Here is a 22,681-nt window from a genome sequence, read left to right on the forward strand (position 1 = left end):
TGTTTTCCAAAGTTATATTTGTATGGATGTTATTAATGTGAGCATTCTAAAGAGTATGCAAAATTTATAAAAGACTGGTGGTCCTGATGGGCCACTGTCTGTCATCATTCTGGTCGTTATCTTAAAATACTGTGTGTAATAGAAATAACTAAATTTTCTTCAATTGAGAAATTTCATCAGATTTTAACCATGGCTATTATAAGTTTTTGTCATCCACAGTTATTGTTTTGAATTCTTCTCTAAGTACTCTTTTTTTTTTTTTTTTTTTGAGACAGAGTCTGGCTCTGTTACCCAGGCTGGAGTGCAGTGGTGAGATCTCAGTGAGCTGCAACCTCCACCTCCCCGGTTCAAACAATTCTCATGCATCAGCCTCCCAAGTAGCTAGGATTACAGGCATGCACCGCCATGCCTGGCTAATTATTTTGTATTTTTAGTAGAGACAGGATTTCACCAGGCTGGTCTCGAACTCCTGGTCTCAAGTGATCTGCCCACTTTGGCCTCCTAAAGTCCTGGAATTACAGGCGTGAGCCACTGCGACTGGCCTTAACAAGTACTCTTGAACATAGATGTCTAGTAACTTTAAGATCAATGGACTAAATAAAAAATTCCAGAACTCTGATGACAGCATTTATTAAGATTGCCAAACATCAATCAGAACAAGAATTACATGGGACTGAACTATGGAGAACTAAAGCGATTTTCATGCGGCTGAACTGATGGAGGGTTACAGTGATTCTTATGACTTCTGTTTGAAACATTGCTGATTCTATTTATATTTTGTTTTCCCAAGTGAAGAATGCTTCTTTTCTTTTGAGCTATTTTACAACAATTGGATAAAGTTTACTTTTGTGAACAAAATTAAAACATTTACCTTTCTCTCTACCTAAATTCTTCAAAATTGGACAACTGTTCTTCAATGGCTGAGGCCAAAGTACTGGTCACCCACTGACAAGAGATGAATCATTATTCAGGAGAATGGCATGCAACCTTGTGTCGTGACCTACTCCATGCTGCTAGCAATCTGGCCTGCCTGCAATAAGAAGGTTCTTTCCGCCTGCCAAGAGAGGTGACTTCCTGGGAATGAGTCTGATAACATCTGACAAGATTAATGATTGTGCCTCTGTAATCTACAACCAGATGGACTTGTGTGCCCAAACTTTGACGAGATTTTGCTGTAATGTGACTTCTGAATGCAAGCAGAGAACCTTTATCACCTGTATGTGAGCTGTGGGCTGAAATACTGCTTTGGAGCAGTCTAACAGAAACGCTCTGAAAGACTCCTCTGGGGTTGGACTCCTCTGTAAGACTCTAAATAATACTAACTTTAATTGTCTAAAAGCTTGTTTTTGTTGTTGTTGTTGTTGTTTTTCCTTTAGTGGCCATTTCCAAGAAGCCCTGGCTTCTTTTATTAGAGGATGGCATTATAAGAATCTATACATTAAGTGTACACATTACAAATAAGTTAACAAAGCCAGCTTTATTTTCGTAAGAAATGAAAATCATCAGCCATGTAGGCAGACAGGCAAGGCCAGTGGCAGAAGAAGGGTCCCTGTTAGGAAGGCAGGCGGGACGAGACACTGTCCCTGGGAGAAGGATGTGGCTGGGGCTCCGTCACAGGAGACTTGCAAAACAAAGGGAGTCCACTTATACCTGTTCTGACCCCATCTCAGGGCTCCTCCTGAGTGGCCAGTGGGCTGGGGGTGGGGAAGAGGCAAGTGCTCTCCTCTCCCTCTCTCTCTCTCCCAGGGTCACTCAGAGCACGCGGGAAGGGGTAGGAGTGGGAGGTCCCTGCTCGGAGCCTGGCTGCTACAGCTCCTGCCGTGTTCTGGTGTACCAGGCCGGACCCTGCACAATGCCTTTGGCGTGATGTTCAAACCTGTGTCTGCTGGTCACTCTCTTTAGCTGCCTGGCTGTACTACAAACCCAGTTGTGGAAAGTCCCACCACAAGGACCTTGATAGAGGTGGAGCCCCTCCCCATGCAGAGGCCAGAGAACAGCGCCCATTCTCCCGGTATCCGTCGGTGGGACCGCAACACACGCCTGTACTGCTCACTGCGCATGTGCAGTCAGCTCTGGTCTGGGCTGGTAGCGGGGCACTGGGAGGTGGGAGCTGACTCTTGCCCAGCCCTGGCCCAGCCCTGGCCCAGCCCTGGCCCACAGCAGGGTGTCAGGTACACTTGGTGACCGACCCAATATTGTCTCAGGAGTAGGGTTGCTAGAGTTAGCAAATAAAAATGTAGGATATACTTGTGCTAAATGGGGCCTGCTTTTACTAACAAAGAAATTAATCCGTGTTTATTTGAAATGAAAATTTAACTAGGCATCCTGTGTTTTATCTGGCAACCTCACCCAAGGGAACTGTCTGAGGACTGTCTCAAACCGGAGCAAAGTCAGAGTTGGGACTGTGCCCATCAGGGTGTCCTCTTCTAAGTCAGGTATCAAGTCATCTCTTACCCAGTCATTTTGCCTGAAATCCTGATAATATTCAACACAAACTTCCCCAGCTGAAAAAAGGCAATTAGAAGTGTCAGTATTTGTTTTGCCATGTGGTGGGGTTGGGGACACTGTGTCATTTACCCTCAGTCCCAAGCACAGAACCAGGGGCTCAACGTCAGGTTGATGTCCAAGGAGCTGAGGTGCACGCACCAAGAGTGCGGAAAATCCAAAGAAGGCACCTGAAAAGAGAATCAACTCACCTACTGAGCCAACCAGGATGGGAGAACCGGGAAAGTTGAGACAGTAGCCAAGTGTTACGGGACAATAGGGAGGTGGGTGTGGTGGAAATCTGATGACATAGGCCAACATGCATCTGGATGTGCACCCTTTCCTACTGTGTGTGACAATAAAGATAAGAACCAGGGGCTCAACGTCAGGTTGATGTCCAAGGAGCTGAGGTGCACGCACCAAGAGTGCGGAAAATCCAAAGAATGCACATGAAACTGCAGCCAGTAACTTTCCTCCATTAATATGTCTTTCTCAATGAAAGCAAGACATTTGACTGGGTGCAGTGGCTTACGCCTGTAATCCCAGCACTTCGGGAGGCTGAGGCAGGTGGATCACTTGAGGCCAGGAGTTCGAGACCAGCCTGGCCAACCTGTTGAAACTCTGACTCTACTGAAAATACAAAAAAGAATTAGCTGGGCATGGTGGCAGGCACCTGTAATCCCAGTTATTCGGGAGGCTAAGACAGGAGAATCGCTTGAGCCTGGGAGACAGAGGTTGCAATGAGCCAAAACAAGGCGAAATCGTGCCACTACACTCCAGCCTGGGAGACAGAGCAAGACTCGATCTCAAAAAAAAAAAAAAAAGAAATCAAGACATTTAAGCAGGCATAGCAAATATGGCATTTGCCAGTTCTCAGTTGATAACTGTGCTTTCTCCCGTTGGATACAGACACTGCCTCAGACTCATGCTCAGTACCCTACACTGACCTTGCTAACAATACAAAACCCTTATTCCATCTCTGCTTTATAGCTGCTTATTTCATCCCTATCTACTGCCCTGATCCCCGGACAATGCTATTGGACCTCTTGAGTCAAATGGCCCTATAAATTTATGAGGATTTTTATTATCTTTGTTTTCTTTCTGTAGCTGGGCAAGTGAGCTTGATGGTATTTTGTAAAATTTCAAGTCATTGTTCAATCCCTAGCCCTGCAGGGAAGATAGCACAAGTTGAGACAGGTAGAGTCTGTACTGGGGGCCCAGGGAGAGATCGTGGGAATGTTCTTACTGGCAGCCTGAGTCTAGATGCTGGAAGATGAATATCAGGCTTGCATTTGGGACTCCAGCTTTTTCAAAAGTGGGTGGAAAAATTACTGTACTCCTATCAAGCACAATGTGACATGTTCATCTGAGTAAAATCCAGCTTTGAAATGTTACATATTTTCACGCCTAGAGACTCAATCTTAATAGTTTCTGCTTGAGTTATGTGATTTACTTGAAAATTGCAGTGTACCCATCATTTGCTTTGGAAATTTTATGTCAACCTTTGACCCAAAGCAGAAAAGTTCTGGAGAAAATAATGAAATGAGTGTTAGTGGCTTCATTAATACGTTAAGCACTGTGCCTGAGGCAGAAAGGGTCTTCAATAAATGGTAGCAATGTTCATTCTCCTTCATTAATTTTTGACAAATAAACATTTTCAAAATGTATTTCTAAGCTAAAGGAGTTCAACGAAATAGCAGCCACACATGTACTCGGGACTTCTGTAGAAAGCGTTAAAAAAAAGACATGGTAATTATTGTCTAGGGTTTCTGAATCTTGTCACGATTGGCATTTTGGGCCAGATAATCTTTGATGTGGGGGCCTATTGTGTGTACCGTAGGATATTTAGCAACATCCGTAGTGTCTCCGCACTAGATGGGTAGCACCCTCTTCTCAATTGTAATAACCACAAATCTCTGTAGACATTGCCAAATGTCCCCTGGAGGGAAGGGAGGCACAAAATTGTCCCCAGCTGAGAATAACTAATCATTGTCAAATCACCTGTTTTAAGGCTAACAGAAGGCAACAAATCTGTGTGCAACCACAACTGTCTTATAAAGAAGGGAGTATGTTATGCAATAGGACACTTTGTTCATCTTGGATCCAGTGTAGCCAAAACAATGTTGAGATAAGAGAACAAGGTTGGAGGACACAATTCAAATTTCAAAACTTACTAAAAAGCTACAGTAATCAAGACAGGGTGGTACTGGCATAAGGACAGACATAGATCAATGGAACAGAATTGACAATCCAGAAACAAATCTTCACATTTATAATCAATTGATTTTCGACAAGGGTGTCAAAACAATTCAATGAGGAAAATAATAGTATTTTCAGCAAATGGTACTAGAACAACTGCATATCCACATGCAAAAGAAAGAAGTTGGACCTCTGTCTTATACCATATACAAAAATTAACTCAAAATGGATCAAAAACCTAAATGTCAGAGCTAAAAAATTATAAAGCTATTAGAAGAAAACATAGGCATACATCTTCATGACCTTGGATTGTATATGACACTAAAAACATGTGACAAAAGAAAAAAAGAAACAAATTAGACTTACTCAAAATTTACTGTTTGTGCCTCAAAGAATATAATCAAGAAAGTGAAAAGACAACCCACAGAATGGGAGGAAATTTTCACAAAGCATATATTTGATAAAGGTCTTTTACCTAGATTATGTAAAGAATCCTACAAGTCAATGATAAAAAGATAAATAACCTAATTTAAAAATGAACAAAGAATGTTAATAGACATTTCTCCAGAGAAGATATACAAATGGCCAATAAGTAGATGAAAAGATACTCAACATCATTAGCCATTGAGGAACTGCCAATCAAAATATATATGTTCACCTGATTGATGGCAAAGGTGACACCTACAGTATGGTGGGGCAGGGGGCAAAGATGGTCTTTTGAAGGGCAATTGAATAGTCAAATGGACAAAATAAATTGTGACCCCTACTTCACATATTGTTCATAAAAATTCCAGATGGATTGTAGGTCTAAATGTGAGAGATTTAAAAATAAATTTTTTTTTTTTTTTTTGAGACGGAGTCTGGCTCTGTCGCCCAGGCTGGAGTGCAGTGGCACGATCTCCGCTCACTGCAAGCTCCATCGCCTCCCGGGTTCATGCCATTCTCCTGCCTCAGCCTCCCGAGAAGCTGGGGCTACAGGTGCCCGCCACCACGCCTGGCTAATTTTTTTTGTATTTTTAGTAGAGACGGGGTTTCACCATATTCACCAGGATGGTCTCGATCTCCTGACCTCATGATCCTCCTGTCTCAGCCTCCCAAAGTGCTGGGATTACAGGCATGAGCCACCACGTTGGGCCAAAAAATAAATCTTTTAGAAGAAAACTGGGGTAGGCAAATGTTTCTTACAATGACATAGAAATAACTTATTATAAAGGAATAAAAGAAAAATTGGACTACATTAAGATCAAGAACTGCTGTTCATCAAAAGACATCATTAAAAGCATGAAAGATAAGCATAGACTGGGAGAAGACATTTGCAATATTGGACTCATGGTGATGTGAATGCACTATTCAGGTCCTCCTTTAAGAAAAGACCTCCTGTGAAGCTATGAGGAGTGTGATGAACTCACAACCTCCTGCTGTTGGTGCCTGCCTTCAGGTCCACATCAGCTTTTGAGCCAAGGTTGTGCTCTTCTTGGAGACCATCCGTGGCCAATAATTCAGAAAGGCAAAGGTAACCAACCATGCTTTTTGCAGAGTATGCTCCAGCCAATGACTAAAGAAGGCAGTGGTACAAAGGCCTAGCTATTTCCACCTGAATCAGGGCTCCTCTGATGGGCAGTCTTGGCTTCAGAGCTCCCTATTGGGCTGTCAGAGGCCACCAAGGCTGTATTGCAGTTCGATGGCTCCCGTTACCCAATCCCACCTTCTTTCCTTTTCCTTCGTAGTGTACTCCACAATAAGCGTTTTACACTTCTTTTTTTTTTTTTTTTTTTTGAGATGGAGTCTCGCTAAATCGCCCAGGCTGGAGTGCAGTGGTGCGATCTTGGCTCACTGCAAGCCCCGCCTACCAGGTTCATGCCATTCTCCTGCCTCAGCCTCCCAAGTAGCTGGGACTACAGGTGCCCACCATTATGTCCAACTAATTTTTTTTGTAGTTTTAGTAGAGACGGGGTTTCACCATGTTAGCCAGGGTGGTCTCGATCTCCCGACCTCGTGATCCACCCGTCTTGGCCTTCCAGAGTGCCAGGATTACAGGCATGAGTCACCACGCCTGGCCCAACCTTTTACACTTCTAACACCACCTCAGTCTCTGCTTCCCAGGGAACACAAACCAGTTCAACTTATATAAAATATATTAAAAAAAAAAAAAAGAAAGAAAGAAACAGCATATATAAAAAGAACTCCTAAAATCAATAAACAAATCAGTAGACAACCCAATAGAAAATGGGCAATATACCTGAATGACTACTTTATAAAAGAAGATATGCAAATGGCTGATAAACAAATAAAAATATGTTAATTTCATGGGGCTGCTGTAACAAATTCCCATAATCATGGCAGCTTAACACAACAGATATGTATTCTCAAAGTTCTGGAGGTAAGAAGTCCAAAATCAAGGTATTGGCAAGGCCATGCTCCCTCTGGAGGCTCTGAGGAAGATCCATTCCTTGGCTTTTCTCACTTCTGGGGGCTGCTGGCAGTTCCTGGCTTCCTTTGGCTTGTGGCTACATCACTCCAATCTCTACCTCCACCTTGCCCTCACCTTCTCCTATATGAATGTCTAATTTCCCTCTGTCTGTCTTTTAAAAGAACACTAGTGTATTCTTATAAATTATTAGTCTGTATTAGTGTATTAGTCTGTTCTCATGCTGGCTAATAAAGACATACCTGAGACTGGGTAATTTATAAAGGAAAGATGTTTAATGGTCTCACAGTTCTACATGGCTGGGGAAGCCTCACAATCATGGTGGAAGGCAAAGGAGGAGCAAAGTCACGTCTTACATGGTGGCAGGCAAGAGGGCATGTGCAGGGGTACTGCCCTTTATAAAACTGTCAGATCTCATGAGATTTATTCACTATCATGAGAACAGCATGGGAATGACATACCCCCATGATTCAATTGCCTTCCACTGGGCCCCTCCCATGTCACATGGGAATTATGGGAACTACAATTCAATATGAGATGTGGGTGGGGACACAGCCAAACCATATCATTCTGCCCTGACCCCTCCCAAATTTCATGTCCTCACATTTCAAAAACCAATCATGCCATCTCAACAGTCCCCCAAAGTCTTAACTCATTTCAGCATTAACTCAGAAGACCACAGTTCAAAGTCTTGTCTGAAACAAGGCAAGTCCCCTTCACCTATGAGCCTGTAAAATCATAAGCAAGTTAGCTTCTTCCTGGATACAGGCATTGCATAAATAGACCCATTTCAAATGGGAGAAATTGGCCAAAACAAAGGGGCTACAAGCCCCCATGGAAGTCCAAAATCCAGTGGGACAACCAAATCTTAAAGCTCCAAAATGATCTCCTTCAACTCCATGTCTCATATCCAGGCCACACTGATGCAAGAGATGGGCTCCCATGACTTTGTGTAGCTCCACCCCTGTGGCTTTGCAGGGTACAGTCCTGCTCCTGGACACTTTCAGGGGCTGGTGTTGAGTGTCTGTGACTTTTCTAGGTGCATGGTACAAGCTGTCAGTTCATCTATCATTCTGGAGTCTGGAGGATGGTGGCCCTCTTTTCACAGCTCCACTAGGCAGTGCCCCAGTGGGGACTCTTTGCAGGGGCTCCAACCCCACATTTCCCTTCCACATTGCCCTAGCAGAGACTCTCCATAAGGGCCCCGCCCCTGCAGCAAACTTCTGCCTGGACATCCAGGCATTTCCCTAAGTCCCCTGAAATCTAGGTGGAGATTCCCAAACCTCAATTATTGACTTCTATGCACCTGCAGGCTTAACACCATGTGGAAGCTGTCAGGCTTAGGGTTTGCACCCTCTGAAGCCATAACCTGAGCTGTACCTTGGCACCTTTTAGCCACAACTGGAGTGGCTGGAATGCAGGGCACCAAGACCACAGGCTGCACATAGCAGTGGGAGCCTGGGCCCAGCCCAGGAAGCCATTTTTTCCTCCTAGGCCTCTAGACCTGTGATGGGGGGTGGCTGCTACAGAGGTCTCTGACATGCCCTGGAGGTATTTTTCCCATTGTCCTGGTGATTAACATTGGGCTCTTTGTTACTTATGTAGATTTCTGCAGCAGGCTTGAATTTCTCCCCAGAAAATAGATTTTTCCTTTCTATTGCACTGCCAGGCTGAAAATTTTCCAAACTTTTATGCTCTGCTTCCTATTGAATGCTTTGCTGCTTAGATATTTCTTTTGCCAAATATCCTAAATCATCTCTCTCAAGTTCAAAGTTCCATAGATCTCTAGGGCAGGGGTAAAATGCCACCAGTCATCTTACATATCAAGACTGACTTTTACTCCAGTTCCCAACAAGTTTCTCATCTCCATTTGAGACCACCTCATTCTGGACCTTATTGTTCATATCACTATCAGCATTTTGGGCAAAGCCATTCAACAGGTCTCTAGGAAGTTCCAAAGTTTCCCACATCTTCCTGTATTTTTCTGAGCGCTCCAAACTGTTCTAACCTCTGTCTGTTAGCCAGTTGCAAAGTCGTTTCCACATTTTTGGGTATCTTAACAGCAGCACCCCACTCTACCAGTATCAATTTACTGTATTAGTCTGTTCTCATACTGCTAATAAAGACATACTCAAGACTGGGTAATTTATAAAGAAAAGAGATTTAATGTACTCACAGTTCCACATGGCTGGCGAGGCCTCACAATCATGGCAGAAGGCAAAGGAGGAGAAAGGCACATCTTACATGGTGGTAGGCAAGAGCACATGTGCAAGGGAACTCCCCTTTATAAAACCGTCAGATCTTGTGAGACTTATTCGCTACCAGGAGAACAGCATGGGAAAGATCTGCCCCCATGATTCAATTACTTCCCACTGGATTCCTCCCCTGGCATATGGGGATTATGGGAGTTACAATTCAAGATGAGATTTGGATGGGGACACAGCAAAACCACGTCAATTTGTAATGGTTTTTAGTGCCCACCAGATAATCGAGAATAATCTACTTATCTCAAAATGCTTAACTTAATGACATTTGCAAAAACTTTACCATGTAAAGCAACATTCACAGCTTTCAGGAATTAAAGCATCTAATATTTTGGGGGGACACCACTCAGCCCACTACAGCTTGTATTATTAGGCATCAGGAAAATCCAAAGGAAATGCAAATTAAGGTCACAATGTGCTGCTACTTCACACTCACCAGAATAGCTAAAATGAAAAAGGCAGGACCAAGCAGAGCTCTCATACACTGCTCATGGGGGTTATGCCAATGTAATTCCTTTGTCAGATTGATTGGCAGCACCAACACTGAGTATATGCATACCCTGTGGCCCAGAAATTCCACTCCTGGGGATGCGTCTAATTCTTTGACACACCTTTCCTCAAGAGGCAGAATCTACATCAAATGCCTTTGAAGTATGGAGAGCATGACAGTTCAACCAATAGAATGTGGTGTTTGTGACACAATGAGACTCTGCAGAGAGAAAAAGATCATAAGATGCCTTCCAGCTTCAATTTTCCTTTCTAGAATGATTACTCTTAGATTCCTGAGCCTCCAGGCAGGGAGTTTGACCATATCAAGACCTTCCTACTGTGAGGAAGCCTAAGTCACAGGGGCAGACTATGGAGAGGGATCCTGAGGTTTAGTCCCAGGTAAGAGCAGGTTTCAACTTATTCCAGCTCAGACACCAGATTTGTGAGCAAGAAGTCTCCACATGACTCCTGCCCTGGCATTCAAATCACCCCCAGCCATCTGGGTTTCCTAACTGAGACCCCATGCAAGGTGGAGCAGAGCGAACCATACCTTCCATGCCCCCATTCAAGTTCCTCACCCACAGAGCCCATGGGTATAATAAAATGAGTGTTGTTTGACACTATTACATTTGGGACACTTTGTCATGCAGTAATAGGTAGCTGGAACAATACTCAACAGAAATGTAAATTCATCAAAAGACAAACCTGAAAATATTCATAGCAGCACTATTCGTACTAACCCCAAACTGGTAACTACCCCAAAACACTCATCAAACAGTGGGATGGATAAATGCTTTGTGGTAATATTAACACAATGGAATATTGGATCTGTGACAGTTAAACTCCCTAAAGCACACCCCAGGATCTAAATCAGCATCAGCAGGAAACAGAGTGTAAACGCTATGCAGCTCCAAGAAGCATAATTTTTATGCCCACTCAGATATGACCATGGGGGACAAGGGATGGGGAGGAGACTCAGAGAAGGCAAAGTGATGGTCACAAAGGACAATAGATTAGGATGTTCCTCCCAAATGGAAGAACCTGGGGCTGCCAGATGTACTAACCAGGCAGCTTACCCCACTGCTAGGGCTGGAAGCCTCCACTCCTCCTCCCCAACTGGACTTGGTGATCACTATGGACCAGTGATGACTGCATGCTTCTCATTTTCCCCTTTGCTGAACAAGAGCTATAATTGTGTTAACCTATTCAGTCATTGTTTATTAGACGGATTGTCTTTTGTTTTATAAGTCACTAGAACATAAAGAGCTACATCTAGACCTGATGGGAAGACCTCTGTGTCACCCAAAGATACTGAACTTTGACCTAGATGTAGTAACTGGATGAGAATTTCAAGGTTTCTCTTTTGGAGGTTGAACATGTTCCAAATGTGGGAATGGAGTGTAAAATGAATGTCTGATAGCCAAAAGGCAGACTGTGGTAAAGATTGGTAGTTGCCTATTCTAATAGCACTCATCCTCCTCTTCAGATGTCAGAATGACAAATTTATTTGGAATGGTAGTTGTCTCAGTTCATTTGTGTTGCTATAAAGGAATACCTGAGGATGGTCAATCTATTAAGAAAAGAGGTTTATTTGACTCATGGTTCTGCAGGCTGTACAAGAAGCATGGTGACAGTATCTGCTTCTGGTGAGGGTTTCAGGCTACTTCCATTCATGGTGGAAGTCAGAGTAAAGCTGGCCTGTGCAGAGATCAGATGGCAAGAGAGAAATGGAAAAGGTGCCAGGCTCTTTTCAACAATCAGCTTTTGCAGGAATTAATACAGCCAGAACTCACTCATTACCATGAAGATGACACCAAGCTATTCATAGAGGATCTGCCCCTGTGACCCAAACATCTTCCATTAGGCCCCACCTCCAGCACTGGGGACCAAGTTTCAACATGAAATTTGCAGGATCAAATGTCCAAAGTATAGTAGCAATGCAACCTACTAAAGTTCTATTATTTCTAGCTTCCCTTTTAGCTAGATGTGGTCATGTGACTGCATTCTGGCATTGAAGTATAAGTAAAAGTCTTTAAGACTTCTGGGAAGTCTCTTCAGAGAAAAAGGGGCAAGCCCTCCTTCTCTTGTGCCATCCTGCTGGCTGGGACACAGGTATGAGGGTGGGAGCTCCAGAAGCCAACTTAGACCCTGAGAAAGGAAGCCATTATAGGGCAGTGGAACAGTGAGCTAGAAGACCCTTAACAACCCAGGATTGTCCAACATCTGACTACTTGCATGCAAGAGAGAAATAATCTTCTGTCCTTTACAAACCACCATTATTTTGAGTTTTCTGTCACATGTGTTTAACTTAGTTCTAAATGGTATAGACATAAATCAACAGATTCAGAAAGCCCAACAAATTCAATGCAATAAAAATAAAAGAAAGGCCGAGTGAAGCGGCTAACACGTATAATCCCAGCACTTTGTGAGGTCAAGGTGGGTGAATCACTTGAGGCCAGGAGTTTGAGACCAGCCTGGCCAACATGGTGAAACCTTGTCTCTACTAAAAATACAAAAAATTAGCTGGATGTGGTGGCAGATGCCTGTAATCTCAGCCACTCAGGAGGCTGAGGCACGAGAATCGCTTGAACCCGGGAGGGGAGGCAGAGGTTACAATGAGCTGAGATTGTGCTACTGTGCTCCAGCCTGGGTGACAGAGCAAGAGTCTGTCTCAAAAAAAAAAAAAAAAAAATTAAAATTAAAAAAAAGGAAATTTATAACTAAACACTCATGGCAAAATTGCAGAACACTCGAGACAGAGATCTTAAGGGCAGGCAGACAGAAAAGACAAATTACCTACCAAAGAATGACAAACTGGTAGTTGACTTATCAATGAAACAGAAGCCAAAAAACAGCTTAATGATGTCTTCAAAATAGAGAAAATAACTGTCAGTGTAGAATTTTTAATCCAGGAAATTCTCATTCAAGAACAAAGAATAAAATAAAGACATTTTCAGGCAAGACTGGTAAGTCCAACATACTCCTACTGTAGAACTCCAAAGGATTTATTTCAGGAAGAATAAAACTGATTCCAGAAAAGCCATCTAAGATGTACAAAGAAAAAGCGAGCAAGAAAAAAATGTGGACGTCTGGTGAAATTAAGCAAACACTGACTATATAAAATAATGATTTGTGTGCTTAAAAAGAACTAAAATTCTACACAATGCCATATAAATTGGATGATGGTAGTTTGAGTTAAGTTTTTTGTATTTTGCAGGAGAGTAAAGATATTAACTGCTAGCAGATGCTATCAGTGCCCTGCCCATACAGCCTTGGATTTTAGCATTTCTGGCCTCTCTCCTAACTTTTAACTGGCAGTATTTGGGGCTCTTTGCATGAGGGCTCCCTGTGACCACTGTGTCTCCCCTGCATGTGTGCAGGATAAGCTGGAAGTGCTGAGGAATTAATGTACCCAGAAGCAGGCCTCAACTGATAATGGGTTGGAATTAATGGATAAACACTCCAGCTCCCTAACCCTCATTCCTTGGTTTGTTCTGCACTGTTTCCTAGAGTTACCTATTGGGATTTAGCCCTAGTTGGCCACATTGGTAACCAAATGAGACATACTTTATCGGCTTCCTTCCCTTCCCTGTCTCACCTCCCTACTCCCTTATCAGGGTTCTCTCAAGCTACCTCTCAAATAAACCTTTTTGTTCAAATTCTCACCTCAGGGTCTGCTTCTGAGGCAATCCAAATTAAGACATTAACTTTGAACATCTGTAATAAATGTAAGTGGACCAAAATCTCCAGTTAAAAGACAGATTACCAGATTGGATAAAAAAAAAAAAAAAAACCTCAACTACATATTGCCTATATGACACAAAGATGAAACATAAGAACATTGAAAAGTTGAAAATAAAATCATGAAAAAATGATACCCTAAGCAAATTTTATTGAAAGAAAGCTGGTGCAGCCAGACTGATAACAGATGAAATAGGCTTTAAGTTTAAAAATTATACTAATCAAAAAGAGAGTTACACATATTGCTACAAAATTAATGTCACAGGAAGATTTAACAATTCCAGACTTGCAAATACCTACTAACACGCCTTCAAAAGATAGCAAAAATTAGAATAACAAGGAGAAACGGACTTATCCATCATTATAATGGGAGATTTACAGACCAAGTAGATAGAAAACAAAAAAATTCATAAAAATATTAGTGATTTGAACATCACAATAATTAGTGACTTATATAGAACTTTTCACCAATTAATTTAGGAAAACATTATTTTCAAGCACCCAAGATATGTTTTATAACAACTGACACATGCTAGTACAGAAAGCAAGCCTAAATAAAGTTCAAAGAATTGGCATTTATATAAATCACTTTCTCTAAATAAAATAATAAAGTTAATCAGTAAAAACAAAAAATCTATAGGTTTGAAAATTAAAACATATTGTCTAAATAATTCATGCCATAGGTCAAAGGAAAACTGATGATCTGAGGCTCTAAACTTTCATGAGGTAAAACAGTGGAAAATCTCAATGTTGGGATGAAGGAAGAACCTTTAAGAAAAGAGAACAGAATGTTGAGCTTGAAGCTGCATTGACTTCTTTAGCATGTTTTGGGTAAAGAAGGCCTTAGTGCTTGTTGTCAATCCTGATTGACTGTGTTTAGGTCACATGCCCACAACTGAACAAATCACAGTGGATAGAAAGACGGAGTCCTCTGTCTGGCTATTGTGGGCTAGGTCCCACTTCTGTGGAGATGGAATAGGGGTGGGGGTATTTGGACTCCTAGAAACCCCAAAACTACATGGGGCCAGAGAAGAGGTCCCTTCTGGGAGGAAAGCTAGAGCAAAAAAATTACCCTTCTTCCATAAATGCAATTCTCTGAATGCCCCCACCTAGCATAATACAATGATTATATAAACAAAAACTTAAAAACCAATTAATATCTAGTTGCCAGCTCCAGTCCCAGGCCCAGAGCTTCTGGGTGATATATTTTCCTTCTTCATTAGGTTTTGAAACAACCTTCTGTGGATTTGGTAGACTATAGCTTTAAAAGAAGTTTAACCACCATCACCACCATGCCCAACATAGGGAGGCCCCAATGATAACGGGAAAACAAACACTGCAATAAAATCTCCCATTTGTATACTGCATGCTTTACAGGGAAGGAACTGCGACAGCCCCAGGCAGGGCACTCACTTCCTTGGTCAGCCAACCCAAGTGACCCCAACTCCCTTCCTATTTCAAGGACACTCCCTGTCTAGGGTTTTCGATGGCCACTTCTGAGAAGGGCACAGGGAAAGACTTCCCACTGGGGGCCTCCTCTCATCATAATTGCAGGGCCTGGAACTTGTCCTTGCATTTGAGCAATCACAGATCACCATTTGCCAAGTTTGGAGTTCTCTGGAAATTTTATTTCCCCACAATCCTACCGGGAAGTTGTTCCATTTGATCTTTTGTTAACTAGTACCTAACTTCAGAAATTTATTCCTGGTTATGGTCCTTGAACTGAATTTTCCCTTGTCGTTTCTGACACTTAAAAATAAGCACAGCCCCTTTGACCTTATGCCCAAATTGAGGGCTTCCTCTGGACTTGAAATGGGGAACAAAGCTAATCTGACCTCTGCCTCCAGCCTGTATCCCAGTGCATGATGAAAAAAGAGAGAATTTATTAGCTCAATTTACAGGTAGATCCAGGGATGGCTCCAGCTGAAGGTATAGCTAGATCTTGGGGCCCAAATGATACTGTCATTGCTCTGTCTTTTCTTCCGTCTCTCAGATCTGCTTGCCTCCGCTTGGCATCAGGCTAAATGAAGCTGTGTTCATATGATGGACAAGGGAGCTCCTCAAATTCATACTCATTCAAATTAGCAAGCAGCTGAGAGAACATTCTCTTCCCATATCAACCTTAGGCGATTCTCTGATTGACCCACCTTGAGTTCTGTGGCCACCCTTGTGGCCAGGCGAGTGGGGCATTTTTGCCAGCAGTCAGGTACCCACACCTGTGATGGAGGTGGGGCCGGGCACTCTGATTGGCAGCTCTGTAGGGACCATATGGAGTGGGACAATATGTGTCACAGGAAGGGATGCCAGGCAGATGAAAACAAAGTTCATTCTGGACAAGCAAGAGAAATGAAGGCCAAATAGTAGGATAAGATGTGGGAAGCAACTCTGCATAAGTTCCTGAACATTTATTATAAGGGACCCCCGATATACCCTAAGTTTCCCAACGATGAAAGCCAATAAGTTCCTGAACATTTATTATAAGGGACCCCAATATACACAATGACCCAGTGAGTTTCCAGTGACGAAAGCCAATAAGAAAACACAATCAGTCATGTAAGCCAGATGCTGGCTGGGATCTCCAGGCCCAGGGGAGGTGCAGAGCATGACTTAAGTTTTCTTCTGTTTCCCTGGAGGCCAAGTTTCTCTGAGCTCTTGATCTTACAAAGGCTACCTCTTTCCACACCACATGGCTTGCAGATGTGAAGCTTAGCCTTTTCTTTGACTTCTACAAAAGACTCTACTCACACAAAATAGTGAAGATGTTCACAGCAAGTCAAGGTTAGGGAGATGGAGGACACGGCCCTTAACCCTCTGCCACTGGCCCTCACTTCACACACTATTTTATAGGCGTCTCTTCCCTTCCTTTCCTGGCTTCTCTGAATTTTCTCTCCAGCCTCTTAGAGGCCAAATTCCCCTCTTTGTCTCAGGTAGAATAGACTATCTCTTACCTTGAGTTACTTGTAGAAACATCCAGTGCTTTGGGCTCCTACTCCCACCACTCACAGCTTATGGAAATGTTTTCCCAAACAAAAGCCATTTGCTGCCTAAGAAAAATTCTACTCCCAGCAATTAAAATAATACAATTTCCCTTTATTATGTCATTTTTCTAGGGATGAAGACAATTCCAGTGCTCTTTCACCCCCATGATCCTGTGTAAAGGAAACTAAGTCACATCCACCCCAACATGCCCACCATAAACCCAATCAGCTCAAGCATACAGCGAGGGCCCAATACCCAAGGGCAATGAAAGCAAATGTGATACTTGCAGGGAAGGTCAGAGTTCCAAGAGCACAGGCGTTGATGGTCTGGTTCCGTCAAAAATCTATAGGAAGAGATACATTAAATACACTCCAGGCAATCCTCTGTGAATGTCATTTCTTACAGGGTTGAGATTAGGGTTGGCAGCAGCAGTTCAAATCTGAAAGATTCACAAGGTCACGGCACACAGGCCTTGCCATTATGATTACAACAGATCCATAGAGTTTTAAAATCAACCATACGAAAGATGAGGCAAATATTATTATAATGTCCATTTCACATTTGAAAAAATTGAGGCTCAGCTTAGTTGAGTAAGGTCAAGGTCAGAGCCAATGTTTGCATCCAGTCTGTTTGATGCTGATGCCTCTAACCTTGAAATTTAGCTCTTGGTCTCATTTCTGTTAGTTTGAAAGGCAATAGGTATACTGGTTAAGAGCAGAGGCTCCAGGTTCAAATCCATCCTGGCTTTACTATTTCGTAGCTGAGAGGCCTCGTGTAAGTTACTTAACCACTCTGTTCTTCAGTTTCCTTAGCTGTAAACTGAGGGTGGCAATAGCACTTGCCTCACAGGGTTGTTGTGAGTATTAAATGAACTTAGAACAGTGTCTGGCTTGCAATAGGTACACAGTGCATTATTCTTCTTCCCGAACTAGAGCTTCTTGTGTCTGTCCGGTCTTCATCAATAGATCTGTAGGAAGCACCTGCCAGACACTGCGTCCCACCCCTGACTTCAAGCTGCTCTAGCAGAGGTGGGAGAGACACAAGTGTCAACAGCCAAAGGGCAGTAACCCTATTACACAAGGTGGAGCAACAGGCTTCAGAGACCAGAGTAGCAAACTGCCTAGAGGAGAAGGTACACAGAGCAGTGACATTTTCTCCAGCTCTAGGAGAGTGAGTAATGATTTTCCAGGAGAGGCATGCTATTTACAAGCATGGAGTCCTCAGGGACTGGCGGTGCGTCATGAGCAGCAGGAGAGGTAGAGGAGAGCAAAGGGTATCTGGGGGCTGGGGAGGTGATGGCGAGATTAGACATGATTTTTACCTGCAGGGAGGGCTCATGCTGGTGTTTAAAATGTTCTGGCCAGCATCACAGGGAGGGTGGTTGGTGGGATTAGGGAGACTGTTGTTAGGTTGTTAGGTGCCTGTTGTCTAAAAGATATCATTCAGATCTCGTGCCTAGGCACCAGCGTCTCGTGAGAACTCAAATCGGCTGAATGTCCCAGGCTGAAGTGAGAAGAGGGAAGCTTCCACCCTGGTAAGGCAAAAGCTCTGGGCAATCTTTGGTCCAGAGACCAGTGTTCACGAGGTCTCTGCCTGACTGTTTACCTGTCGGGGGCAATGCCTTTAGAGGGCCTATAGGCTAAGTGAGGTCTGTGGCCTGCATGAGGGAAAGATCAAATCATGTGTCCCTGAGCTCTGGAACAATACTCAAGAGAGTTGGATGAAGCATGTGACCCTTCTGAAGAAACAGTCCACCCAAGAGATGGCCGCCACCATGCAGCTGATAAGGCTAGGGAGTCACCCTAATTGCGCAAGGGGGTGTGTACCCAAAGTTCACCTGATGCTGGAGAGATGTTTTCTAACCAGAGACTAGCTAATCTTGGACTATACAGCTGCTCTGCTCCCTAGGAAGAAATGTGTTTGTGAGAACCAAGAAATATGGGTGAGCAAGAATAGTCAGGTAGTTTTTAGACTCACAATGCACATTAGAGTAGTAAAAGTCCCAAGAACCCCTGCTATTTGGAAATAATCCCATGTAAAGTTGCTAAGTCAAGGGAAGAAAGGAAGGAGGAGAGAGGGAGGGAGAGAGGGAGGGAGGGAGGGAGGGAGAGAGGGAGGGAGGGAGGGAGGGAGGAAAAGGGGAGGGAAAGAAGGAGGCTTCATGCTCAGGAGCCCCCTTAAGTGAGCTGCCTCTCCTTATCGTCCTAACCACACCTGCAGCCTGAACTTGGTCAGGGAGCATCCCTGTCTGCCCAGACCTGACAGCGTGTGCTGATGGCATAGCCTTTGCTACTCTCCATGGGCACACCTAGGTTCTGGCCACAGCCTTTCCCTTGCTGAATCTGCCATCCTGATCTGGTATTTTCTCTCTGGTTGGGTAACCTGACCCAGCCTCCAGAGTGCCCCTCCACATTGACTGGGGTCCATACCACACCCCCAGGTCCCCTACCTTCCTGTCACTCCAGTCATTCCTCTGGACATCAGTGACCAGTGATGTGCTTACAGAAGAGCCATAGTGGCATCTGTGGTCCTAGGTGGCTTAGACCTGGGGAAGCCCCTCTACAGGGCTGGCTGTGCAAATACAGCTCTTTATTGTGAGCAGCTTGTAGTTCCAATGTCTTTTGCTTCTTTCCAAAGCACCAAGCACAGAGCAGAGAATGAAGGAATTGTCTCATGAATGCCATTTGGAATGGCTGTGTTTGCCGCAGAGCACTACCATCCTTTTGCTAGAGTCTCTGCTTCATGTCTAGGGAGATCCCACAGTTGGGGATGGAGGGTGAGATGAAACCATTTGAGGGTGGCTATTCGCTGATACCGGAGCTGATTGGCCCCCGGGCAGGTGATGAGGAGCCAGGGAAGGGAAAGAAAGCACCTTCTGCCTGCTTCCTTGCTTCCTCGTTCTCTTCCTGCCCTTTCACAGCCCCATGGACACCGCTTCTGAGTGGCCTCCCTCCTGCTCACAGGCACCTCTGAGATTTCCTGGCTGACACATCGCATCTCCCTGTGGCCACAGCCAAGCAACACCAGATGTCTGCAGTAGCAGCAACACTTTGGATTCCTGATGGAAAACCCTAAGACGAGCCTCTGTGAAATACCTGCTTCATTTTGGCTTCATTTTCATGCCTTGTTATCTGACCCATTTACTTCTTACCTCAGGGCACAGACCACGGCTGTGACACTCCGTAAAACCCTGTGGGATGGGGAAAAGTAAAAATGACACACCCCGGCCAGGCACACGCCTGTAATCCTAGCACTTTGGGAGGCCGAGGTGGGTGGATCACCTGAGGTCAGGAGTGCGAGACAAGCCTGGCCAACATGGTGAAACCCCGTCTCTACTAAAAATACAAAAATTAGCCAGGTGTGGTAGTGGGCACCTGTAATCCCAGCTACTCTGGAGGCTGAGACAGGAGAATCGCTTGAACCAGGGGGACAGAAGTTGCAGTGAGCTGAGATTGTGCCACTGCACTCCAGCCTGGCGAAAGAGTGAAACTCCATCTTGGCGGGGGGACGGAAAAAAAAAGACACAGACGTCTCAGGGCATGGCTGCTTAGGAGGCTATGAGGCTCTTGCTGCAAGCTTTTCCCCACTTTTCATGGCTGCCCTCAGAGGATAGAATTGCCACAATTTTAAGGATAAAGAAACAGGCTTGGAGAGGCCAGAGGCTTGCGCAATACCACACAAACAGGGATGCCTTTGTGTTTCTGGGTCAATGCTGTTTTTCACACAGACTGGACCTCGTGGGGGTCAGGAGCAGTGGGACCACCTCGTGCTCTCTCTGCGCTCATACCTTCTCATGGTATCGATCTCCCCTTGCCTCCCAGACAGAGCAACGTGTGCTTGCCACCTTGATGGTGCAAATGTCACTCGATCTGAATTTGAGGTGAGGAAATCCAAGGCAACCACGGTACACGTTGTCCCCTGTTGGACCCAGGGAAGGACACTTGAGGCAGGAGCAGGCCTGTGGTGCTCTTGGCACAGGGCGAAATGGAGGAATAGGGTGGTGGTGGCGGGGTGCCCTAACCTGGTCTTGGGGCGTTTAAGGAGTTTCTGTTCTGAAGTGTTTCAATAGCCAGTGAGAATGAGCCATGAGAATAAAAATGTACAAGTAAACAGTCGTTCCACTTATACACAGTTAAGGACTTGTGGGAGGGGGGCAAGTTCCAGTTTTTCAACATAGTTCCTAATTGAAAGTGCTGTCGTAACCCTCATTATGACCACCAACTTAAATTTGAGATCTCCGTTTGCCCTAGAATAAACCCCCAGGTTTCAGACTTCCTGGAGCCACCATCCTTCATCTCTTCTGTTTACTTTTTTCTCTTCTGTTTAAATTGGAGGGTTGTTTCTGGCGTGCCCTTCCCCTTGCTGAGGTTCTGTACACAATGTCTGGCACACAGGTGTTTTTACCTGCACAGGCTCAAGACATTCTCACCGTCAGCCCATACATCGGTTTCTTCTCTCAGTCTTAGAGATAAAGAAACTGAAGTCTTAAGTGGTCAAGTCATTTGATCAAGTTCGCTTGGCTACAAGTGGTACCCACGGTGCTAGCCAATGTCTCACTGACATGTGTGGACACCACGCGGGCCCATGCATGGTCAGGGACCTTTCCTGGCTCTGCCCATAGTATCCTCATTTGTCTTGTTTGCTTATATTTTTCTTACAACTACCTCACAGCCTCAACCATGTCTTTAAAATTATTCAATTATTCATAGAGGTGGATTTACAAGTCTGGGTCTCCTTCGTCAGGGGTGGCCTTCTCCTCCTCCTCCTCCTCCTCCTCTCTGGTGGTGGTTTCATCACAGACTGTAAAGGCTCTGTAAAAACTAATCTCTTCCGTCTGCCTGAAGCAGTTCTCCCTCTGCACCAGTGACTCCTGCTATGGTAGACTGTGGTAGTTACAGGGTTTTTTGTTTTGTTTTGTTTGTTTTTGTTTTTGTTTATCTGAGACAGAGTCTTGCTCTGTCACCCAGGCTAAAGTACAGTGGCACCATCTCAGCTCATTGCAGCCTCCGCCTTCTGGATTCAAGCAATTCTCCTGTCTCAGCCTCCTGAGTAGCTGGGATTATAGGCACATGTCACCACTCCCGGCTAATTTTTGTATTTTTAGTATAGATGGGGTTTCACCTTGTTGGTCAGGCTGGTCTCAAATTCCTGACCTCAAGTGCTCCACCTGCCTCAGCCTCCCAAAGTGCTGGGATTATAGGCGTGAGCCACTGCGCCCAGCCCTAATTACAGATTTTGTTTGGCTTTCCCATTTTCAGTCCCCTAGTAACAATGTTCTTCCTTTTTTTTTTCCTTTAGGGAATTGTCTTTTCTCTTATCCTAATCCACATGGCTCAACTGTCAATCACAGTCTTCCTCTATCCCCTGGCAACAGAGGAGAGATGTGTGACTGAGGCCTGACCAGACAGAAGATCCGATCCTTCTGGCCATTGTGATTGGTTCAGGGACAAGTTCATGGCCTAGTGATTACAATTTTACCCTCTCCAAGCAGTGACACAATGAATAGGCTACAGTGGTACCAATGTCAGTTTTCATGTGCCCAGTTATTCCCACAAGATTAATGTCTGGTCTGTAATTGCCGAGTTATACATATATACGCTTTAAATGTTGCTACATTTTGTGAGATCGCCCCACAGATAGGTTGGTGCAAATTTACACCATTCCAGCAATATGTGGGAGTCTGCTTTGCACACCCTAGCAACACCTGGTGTTGTCAGTCTTTAACATTTGCCAGTCTGGTAAGTGGAGACAGCTGTTGAAACCTGTTCTCAATTCCGGGCCTCCCTTGGGTCATGTTCCCACACGCCTGTCCCTAATGTTGCCTCCCTGGGCCTTGCTTCTAAATCTCTTGCCTGCTTCTTTATCCAGCTTTATTGGACTGCATATCACCTGGTGTCACTGTACTAGACTAGAAAGTGGGTCTTTATCATATACATATATGCCTTTTCTCTTGAAACTCCTGGCAGGTGCTAAGAACTGTTTTGGAATCTAATAATTATTTGTCAGATGAATGAATGGAAACTCCTCTGTGATTCTCACCCATTTCCTATCACTGAGTGGCACCATGTGGTTGGGTCAGTGCTATCCTGGGTAGATG

At 44.3% G+C, this 22,681-nt stretch overlaps 1 long non-coding RNA gene across 1 annotated transcript; it reads left to right on the forward strand.

Moving 5' to 3' along the window:
• Positions 1-12,589: 12,589 nt before the first annotated feature.
• On the forward strand, positions 12,590-19,881 carry LOC103877114. Its single transcript, XR_636684.4, has 3 exons — positions 12,590-17,840; positions 18,044-18,118; positions 19,505-19,881. It is a non-coding gene; the product is annotated as an uncharacterized LOC103877114 (long non-coding RNA).
• The last annotated feature ends 2,800 nt before the right edge of the window (positions 19,882-22,681 follow it).

This window comes from Papio anubis, chromosome 14 (genome assembly GCF_008728515.1).
Source record: "Papio anubis isolate 15944 chromosome 14, Panubis1.0, whole genome shotgun sequence".
NCBI lineage: Eukaryota > Metazoa > Chordata > Mammalia > Primates > Cercopithecidae > Papio > Papio anubis.